This window comes from Castor canadensis, chromosome 12 (assembly GCF_047511655.1).
Source record: "Castor canadensis chromosome 12, mCasCan1.hap1v2, whole genome shotgun sequence".
NCBI classification, from domain to species: domain Eukaryota; kingdom Metazoa; phylum Chordata; class Mammalia; order Rodentia; family Castoridae; genus Castor; species Castor canadensis.
In genome coordinates, this window is record NC_133397.1 from 4,984,872 (window position 1) to 4,993,743 (window position 8,872).

Here is an 8,872-nt window from a genome sequence, read left to right on the forward strand (position 1 = left end):
CAAATGGCCAAGACTTTGATGCAAGGTGACACTAAAGAACTCTAGTTAAGCTTTAGATGTCCTCTTCAAGGTTTTCCTTCTCTTCATTCTTTCTTTCTTTCCTTTTCCTTCTCTTTCTCCTTCTTCCTCCCTTCCTTTCTTTCTCTTTCCTCTCTCCTTTCTCCCTCCTTCCTTCCTTCATTTTCCAAAACACTTATTTCATATAATAGACATATATTTTTTGATTATTATAACCACCTTCCTGGATGGTAATTATTATTCATTTCTAGGGAGGAAAACCAATTCTCCAGAAGGGAGGCACAGCTAATGCAGCTCCCAAGCCACAACCCATTTCCCGAGGGAAATAATTCTGTCCCCAACATCTACACACCCAGCCCTCAGAACTGACAACCCTGAGCTTGCAGCTGCCTGAAGGACAGCTTTGGAAAGAAAGAAAGGTAAGAAGGAGTAAGGGTGGAGATAAGTTTTACACAGCAGATTCTTGCTTTTTCTACTACACGCTGCTTCCCAGTTCCTGACTTTCTATTAAATGAAACCATACAGGCAGTGGGAAACTCATACAAAATCTTGCCTGGAGCCATCTTGGACCCACCCTCTGAGCTGTCTATGGAGGAGATAAGCTCAGGGATAAGAGATAATCTCCAGGGAGAATCATAACCAATTTTCACACCTAACCCCTAATCAAGAGTGCATGGTGCCCTGTGGCTGAAAAACAAGACTGGAGGAGGAGCGGTCCTTCTCCAGAGCATTCACCAGCTGAGATTACCTGCAGGTCCCTTCATGGGGATTCTGTGCAGCACAGCTCATGCGACAGTGAACCTGGGGACCACTATTTCTCACCAGCGCAAAGGCCAGAGGCACAGCCGGACAACATATTTGTGTTATTATTGGAATCCAGGAAACGCTAATTGTTACCACCATGGTAAAGAATTCACTAATTTTAAAAGTGAATTAAGGTAATTTCGAGGACTTTCTTTTGCATCCTGTAGTGGTTAGTTTTACATATCAACTCGGTTAGGTTATGATGTCCAGTTATTTGGTCCAATACTAGTCTACATGTTGCTCTAAAGGTGTTTTGGTTTTTTTGTTTTTAGATGCGATGGACATTTAAATCAATAGACTGAGTAAAGCAGATTGCCCTCTACTGGGGTATGAATGTGAACCCCAAAGTTTGTGTTGGAAACGGTCCTCAGTTGGGAAATGGGCTTCCAGGGAGGTGTGTACCTGGTGAGTGGATTACTGCACTCACTGGCTTCTGCATTTCTGCCATGTAGGAAAACAAAGTTTCTTGCCTCTTACTCTTTTCTGTCTTCACACATGTGAAGTCACAGTATGAAGGCCCTCATCAGATGCCAGCATTTTTATCCTGGACTTCCCAGTCTCCAGAACCGAAAAAAACAAATTCCCTTTCTTTATAAATTACCTAATCTGTGGTGTTTTGTGACAGCAGTGCAACAAAGACATCCTTCAGAACGTGGGTGGGTCTCATCCAATCAGCTGACAGGAGTTAAAGGTAAGAAATGGCATTTCTCAGGGACGAGGAAACTGCGTCATGCTGAGGCATCTGCTCTGCCTGACTTTCCAGCTGATGCTCAGTCTAGTGTCCAAATTTCACACCTCACAATCGGGTGGGGCAGGTCATTACAATGTGCGTGTGTGTGTGTGTGTGTGTGTGGCCTATACTAAGGGTACATCATTAAAATGATGTTTTTAGCCAGAGATGATTTTTTTATTAGTCTTTGCCTGAATTTATCAAAACCAACTTTTAGGGAACTTTAGATATTAAAGATGGAAAGACTGAGAAGCCACAGGTTCAGCCTCTGTTCCCCAAGCAGCATAATCAGATCATATTATTCCACCTCTGAGACTGCACCTTGCCAAGTCACACAACCCCAGAGAAGGTGGTAAGGTTCTGCGGTCCCAGGGTCTGGACACCAGTGCTGTAGTGCCAGAGGAGAAGCACAGGACGGCCCATGCGTTGTAGCTGTGGACAGAATTCACCTGGCCGCATTTGTGGGAAAGCCCTTCCTGGCAAATTGTCTGTTCAGCAGCAGGGAGCTCAGAATACCTCTGAGCCCTCGTCACAAAACCCATGGCTTCTGACTGTCAGTCCTCCTCAGTCTTCATCAGTCTTTCCTACAGGAGTCATTACAGGCCACCCTAGAGGCCAAGCTGAAGCCGTCTCCTTCCCAATCATCTCAACGGCAGCAGAGCAGATTCATGTAGCAAATTTCCCTGTCTGTCCATACCATAATAGTTCTGCATCTCATTATCCCTTTCTCCTCTAATTTTCCAAAACTCTCAGAGACTGTCAACATTGCCAACCCCTGAATGTGCAATGATAGCAACAAATTGAGGTGCAAATTGATTTTCTCTACTTAGTAAGCACCTTAACACATTCTATCGTGCTGCCTCCAAATGTCCTTCAGACAGAGTCCATGGTGAGACACACAGCACGTGCATGAGGTTCCCCCAGAGCAATCAGGAGACAGGCGCACTGCCTTAAGAATGACAAAATTCAAACCCTCACTCCACATGGGATTCTCCACCTGGACTATCTTCCTGAGCATGCCATTATCTGAAGTGAACTCTGAAGAAACATAGAGCCCGTGTCTGTCCAGGACTAAGTGCGTCGTCTTCTGACATCTGTAATTATGTTCCGAAGTTTTCACATCCTTTGCCAGTAAGGACATGTCACCTCCTCCAACTGTATCTGTCTATCAAACACATTACCGTCCAATGTGACAACCATGCAGTTGGTGCTGTGAGGGACTGTGAGTAAAATATTTCTGAAGAGCTGTAGCTGAGTGCTTTTGATGGAAACGAAACAGGCAGATGTTTGGTTCACCGTCCCTGATTTGTTTCCCCTCTCAGTCAATCTTGTGGATAGGTGCCATTTTCACCTTCAGATTCAGATCACTCGTGTTTCTCTGTTAGCAATTCTTAGTTCTTGTAAGTTTCTTGGTGGTTTTCTAGATATGATCTGTACCTGCTTCCCTGAGAAGTGTCAAATCCAGTGCTTAGTGACTCATGTGGAGATGCTGAGCAGGCAAAAAGCAAATCTGAAGTAAGTGAGTTGTGGTGCAGGCTGAGTGAGGCAATTCTGACCACAAGGAGGCCAGTGAAGGAGCAGCAGAGGCTCTGGCCAGCCTCCCACCACCGGTGTGGCCCTGACATGTCCAAGAGCAGGTTTGGGGACTAGGAAAGGGCTCTGTAACTAAGTCATGAAATATGGCTGGAAGACCTTTGAAATACAAAACATTAATAATCTCAGTTTTCTCATCTATAAAATAGAAATAATATCATCTTTGTAGGGTTGTCATGGGAGTCCACATAAAGCTTCTGGAACATGCTAAATACATTTGTGTATCTATGTACACTTACAATATAAAGCATATCTGTAATGACAGCTTACTTTTCTTACTGACAGAAGCACATTTGCAGTAACCTCCAGCATTTGCCACACGATGTGTCTTGTACTCCTCACACCCTTCCCCTTCTGTCCCCACTCTTTGTTCCCAATGGGACAGTCACAGAATTTCCCACACTGACATTTGCAGAAAGGAGTTCTTTCCCTGGTATAGTCAAACATAAGAACTTAGCTCACCTTTCCTCATCATCTCTCTGACTGTCTTTCTGAAGATTCTGTATATTTTAGTGCAGTTTCCCTGAGGATGTCAGGAAGTATGAGTGAAAAACCTGAAGTGCCTGATACCACCATTCTGTGATGATATGCTATAGAATGTGTGGACAGAGGAGAAGAAGCTGACCGAGTATTGAAATCTACCCAAAGAAAACACTGAGAATAAGCAAAATGGAGAAACCCAACGTCCTGACTATACCATAGTCTTGTTAGATAGAATGGGGAAAAAGCTTCATGCCATTAGCCTAAAGGCTTTGTTCCTGTTTCTTTTCCCTCCCTCCCCCTTACTTCTTTCCTCCCTCCCTCTATCTTTCCTTCCTTCCTCCTTCCTCCCTCCTTTCTCTCTCTGTTTCTTCCTTCTTCCTTTCTTTCTTCTTTCCTTCTTTCTGATCTGTAACTAATCAACATTAGTTTTCAAATCATTAAACATCATCCTGGATTTAAAATCCCAGGTGCATATAAAAAATGACAAAGTAGAAGAAATTCTTGAAATGAATAGCTCAGCTGATTGGCTTACCTGTGGTGACGGGAAGTGATGTTAAGTTTGGTGTGACAAGATCAGATGCTCCGTGGAGGGCTATTGTTGATGTTGTATAGGGGAGAGACCCATTCACAATAGCTCAGAGAAGATTATTCTCACAGGCAGGACATGAACCACTCACAGGGATAGAATAGGACCTGCCATAAAGCCATACTAGATAGAAATGGAAGACAGAGACTTGATCTGGAAGGAAAGTTGACCTTGGCACATTGTAGACAATCCCTCAGGATTAGGTAGGTGTTCACAGGGTTAACAAGTAAGACACAGAGAAAAGTGAGGCCATGATGAGCTGGAGAGCACCGGTCTTACCTGAAAGCACTGAAATTGAAAGCTTCAAGCAAACACAGAGCAGCTCAAATAGTATGAACCCACTCTGCACGGCTACCTGCTTTTTTCCTGGGCCAGGAAGATGTCTGCTTCTCTTTTTGATTATTTTTCATTCTTTTCCCAACACTCTGCTGACTCACACTTTCTGATCCTTCATAATTTTTGCCTGTGCACAGCCCGTTGGAGATTCCCTCCCATTGAATTTACATTTCCCAGCATACTTTTGTTTCTAGCACCACTAATCACTACATGCTTCTCTCAGTTCCCAAAAGAGAAATCTGACTCATCTAGCAGATATTTTGTGAACCGAGGCGCAGGCTGCTATCCTGTGGTGGCTTTCTGAGGGGGCCTTGTCTTGGCTTCTTCAACTTCAGCAAGAGGACTCGACCTTCCTCAAATATAGGGCTTTCACCCAAGAAGCAAAATGGTACAGATTTAATACCACCATAAATGACTACATGACGGTTGTCATTAGGAAACGTTGCAATATAAATGCCGAATATGACCTGGGCTGCAAAGTGCCTGGACAGATTCCTTCTCAGGCCGTGGGAACGGTGTATGTAGCGGTCATTTCCACTGATCATCACCTAACTCAGCTGGGATTTGAGTTTGGATCCATTTGAGAAAGAATTCCTAGCTCTGGATTGTGCTTTCTTCTGCACTGAAGTAATACCAAGAGGAAGAGGAGAATAGGTGTTTGCTAACAGCATTCCCAGTTGAATCATTGTGTGGCAGTGTGAGACTACCAGATCACGTTAGGCATGGAAATACAGATATGCAGATCATGCTAAAATACTCCAAGAGCAGAAAAATAGAGAAGTTGCAATATAAGGTTTATAATCCTTATAACAGGCATTAACACATTATAATAATAAATTGTCAGCCAGGTACAATAATGTACACCTGTAATCCCGGAACTCAACAGGTTGAAGCAGAAGGATCTCAAGTTTAAGGTCAGTTAGTGCTATATAGCAAATCTCTGTCAAAATAAATAAATAAATAACAAATCCAGGCATGGTGGCATATGTCTGTAATGTCAGCTACAGAGGAGTTGGGGTAGGAAAAACTAAAATAATAAAATAAGATAAAATAAAACAAAGTGCCAGCAAGGATGAACGCTATACAAGATTTCCCAAAATTGTGCAAACATAACCTATTGTTCCACAAAGTATGGATTACCCTCACAAACAATCATACAAATCAATGACACTCGACATGAAATGAGGACTCGGGTGTAACATGGCTTTGTAGTAAATTGCATCCAAAGTCTGCATTGTGATAATTAAAGAAATACCAACCCATGTTCTGTTAGAATTATCCTGTCGTATCATGGCTATCATTATAGCATTACCTTGTGGTTCTGGGGTTTGAAACCAGGTCCTTGTACTCTGCCACTTGAGCCACACCTCCAGTTTTTCTCTCTTTGCTCATTTTTCAGGTAGAGTCTTGCACTGCCCAGGCCAGGCTCAGATGACCATCTGCCTACCTTCACTTCAACTCATAGCTTGGATTGCAGGCATGAAATACCACGTCTGGCTTGTTCTTTAATATAGAGTCTTATTAACTGTTTGCCCAGGCTGGCTACAAATCATGATCTTCCCCATTCCTACCTCCTGAGTAGCTGGGTTTACAGGCATAAGCCACTACACCTGGCTGGAGATTATACTATTTTATGATACAATTATCACTCATTGTTGAATACTTTCTATGAGTACAGAATGGACCTTAATAAGTGAATGGACACAGTCGCTGGCCTGGACTCCTGAGCCTGGAGAGGCTAGCTGCAAATTGATTATCTTGTCTTCCTTTTTATCCTATAGGACCTATTGGTGGACCACCAAATATTTTTTGTGTAACTACTGTATACAAAATACTGTGTTGGTCAATCTACATATATATAAAGTAGGTATGGTATGATTCCATTGATGGAGAAACTTAAAACTAATTTGTTAAGATAAAACAAGTTCCTGAACACTTGAGAAACAATAGAAGTATCATCTCATACAGTTATAATACTGCAATGACCATAATCAAATTAATTACCAAAGAGACAGCAGGTGCAGACCATTTCATTCACATTTGACTTGAACTCAAGTAACCCACTAGCACATTTCTCTCTGCACGAGTTTCCAGATACCAATGCTCCATGTCCCCGTACTCTCCAGCCTCTCTTAAGATATGTTACAGATACCAAGAAATACCACTACACGAACATGCATCTGTCACCAGCACAAATATATATTTAAAATTCTAATACTGTAAATGGCATTTCACAAATTAATTCAAAAAGTCTGGAACTGTTTTCAATCAAGAGAAAATATACCTCTAACACTGAGAAAGCTTTTCTAAATTACCAATCAGAAAATAGATCCATGTTAATTTAAGATTAGTATTCAAATGAAAGATATAATCAGTAACAAGGCTAAATTCTATGTCAATCTGTATTAATCATGTTTTAAAAATTAGTTTGTTTGATGTGTACAGGTTATGTACTATGTCATGTCAACGATGACTAATTTTATTGAATTTGACAGGTGTAATCAGCAAATTTAATGTTAAATTTTTTAGAAGGAAACTAGTGTAATGAATGTCTAGTCCAAATCCAAGCAATCTTTAAGCTTAATAAGTTACTCATGAAACTATGGAGACAGTGTATCTCAAAATTTGTGTCATCAAATGGATTATAATTTTCCATTGTGGAATGTAGCATTTTGAACTTGCAACCACCAAATTTTATTATCAGACAACACTGCAATTAAATGAAAGGACAGTTAAAATTTAAAAGTAGCTTTTGTCTAGTATCCGTTATATACTAGGCATTAGTCTAGGTACTGGTTATATGATAGGGAAATTTTTCTATTCTCAGGAAGCATAGATTTAAATGAGGAGAGACAGACAATAAATAAATGCACATGTAATCTGTTAAGTGTGCTAAGAGCTATAAAGGAAACAAAGCAGGATGATGAAATGCAGAGTGATGTAGTATGGTTGCTATTTTTGAGATATGACATATTGGCATTCTTCTTAAAACAAAACTTGAGCTGAGACGTAAGGAGATGGGAGGAGGAGATAATGCCATTGAGACCTCAGTGAGAATGTTTCCTGAGTGATACAAAGAGAGCAGCTTCGTCTAATCTATGTGAGCAGAGCTGGAGCTGGATAACAAAATGAGTGTAGGGTGGGAGAGGGACAGGGAGAAGAAGAGCAGTTATACCAGTCTTGTAGGCTATTGGTCTGAGCCAGAAGGGCAGTCACAGGATTGCTGTGAGTGAAAGGGAGGGCTCATAGTATATTTTCTCTGGGAAGAAAATTCTAGAGGAAGGCAAGAGTGCAAGCTGGAACTAGGCAAACAGTTTGACAGCATGGTAGTCCATGACTTTGGAAAATGGTAAAGAGGTTGGGATGGGCTCATGATCTTAGAGAGTTCTGAAAGTGAACATTTTAACAGCATTTGTGGGTGTCCATGGGCTACCAACAAAAAGAATGAGGGGTATCTCCATGTTTCGAGGCCTGAGTGTGTGGAAGAATGGAGTTGTCATGTGCTAAGTTGAAGACTGGAGGACCGAGCTTGAGTTGGAAGTGCAGCACCAATGACTGGAGCGCGTTAAGTTTCATAAATCTAAAAAGGAGTGAAGGAGAATTGTCTAGTAGCCACATTTCATGTTCTCAGAGATGGAATAAGATGGCAGATAAAATTATGTATACTTTCATCACAACTAATAGTACTGAAATTCATGAGACTAGATAGTCAAATACCATACAGAATTGCTTTAAATTCTGAATGTTATTTTCCCAAATTCTATATTATGAACTGCATTCCTTTGTGAATAAATAATATTGGGCATACCAGCTATAAAACTGTAATATATATATGTATATATATATATATATATATATATATATATACACACATATATATGTGTGCATGTATATGTAACTTTTAAAACCATATTTTAATTTTTCTAACATTTTCTTGTGCAAATAACATTGTGATAGCCTTAACAGAAATTAATTTAAAAGCAAAGGAGAAAATCCAACATTAAAAGGCCAAAAAAAGTTCCTATTTATTTGAATTCCTTTCTGGTTATCCTCAGACAGACACTTCTTGAGTTGGAACCCTTATTTTGATGAAGTTATTTACTTTGCTGTTATTTCCACATTATCCACATTTATATCCTAAGCATTACCTGTAACTGTCTAAGACTGCTTCATGCTTACATTTGGACTTCATGTGTCACGAGGAGGCTATGTCATAATCTAATAAGCTTCATTTATCACCCACATTTTTATAGCTAAAATAGAATGTCCTTGATTCATCGGGGGAGGTGGCATTCCAGATGATCGCAGGCAAATGTGAGCAG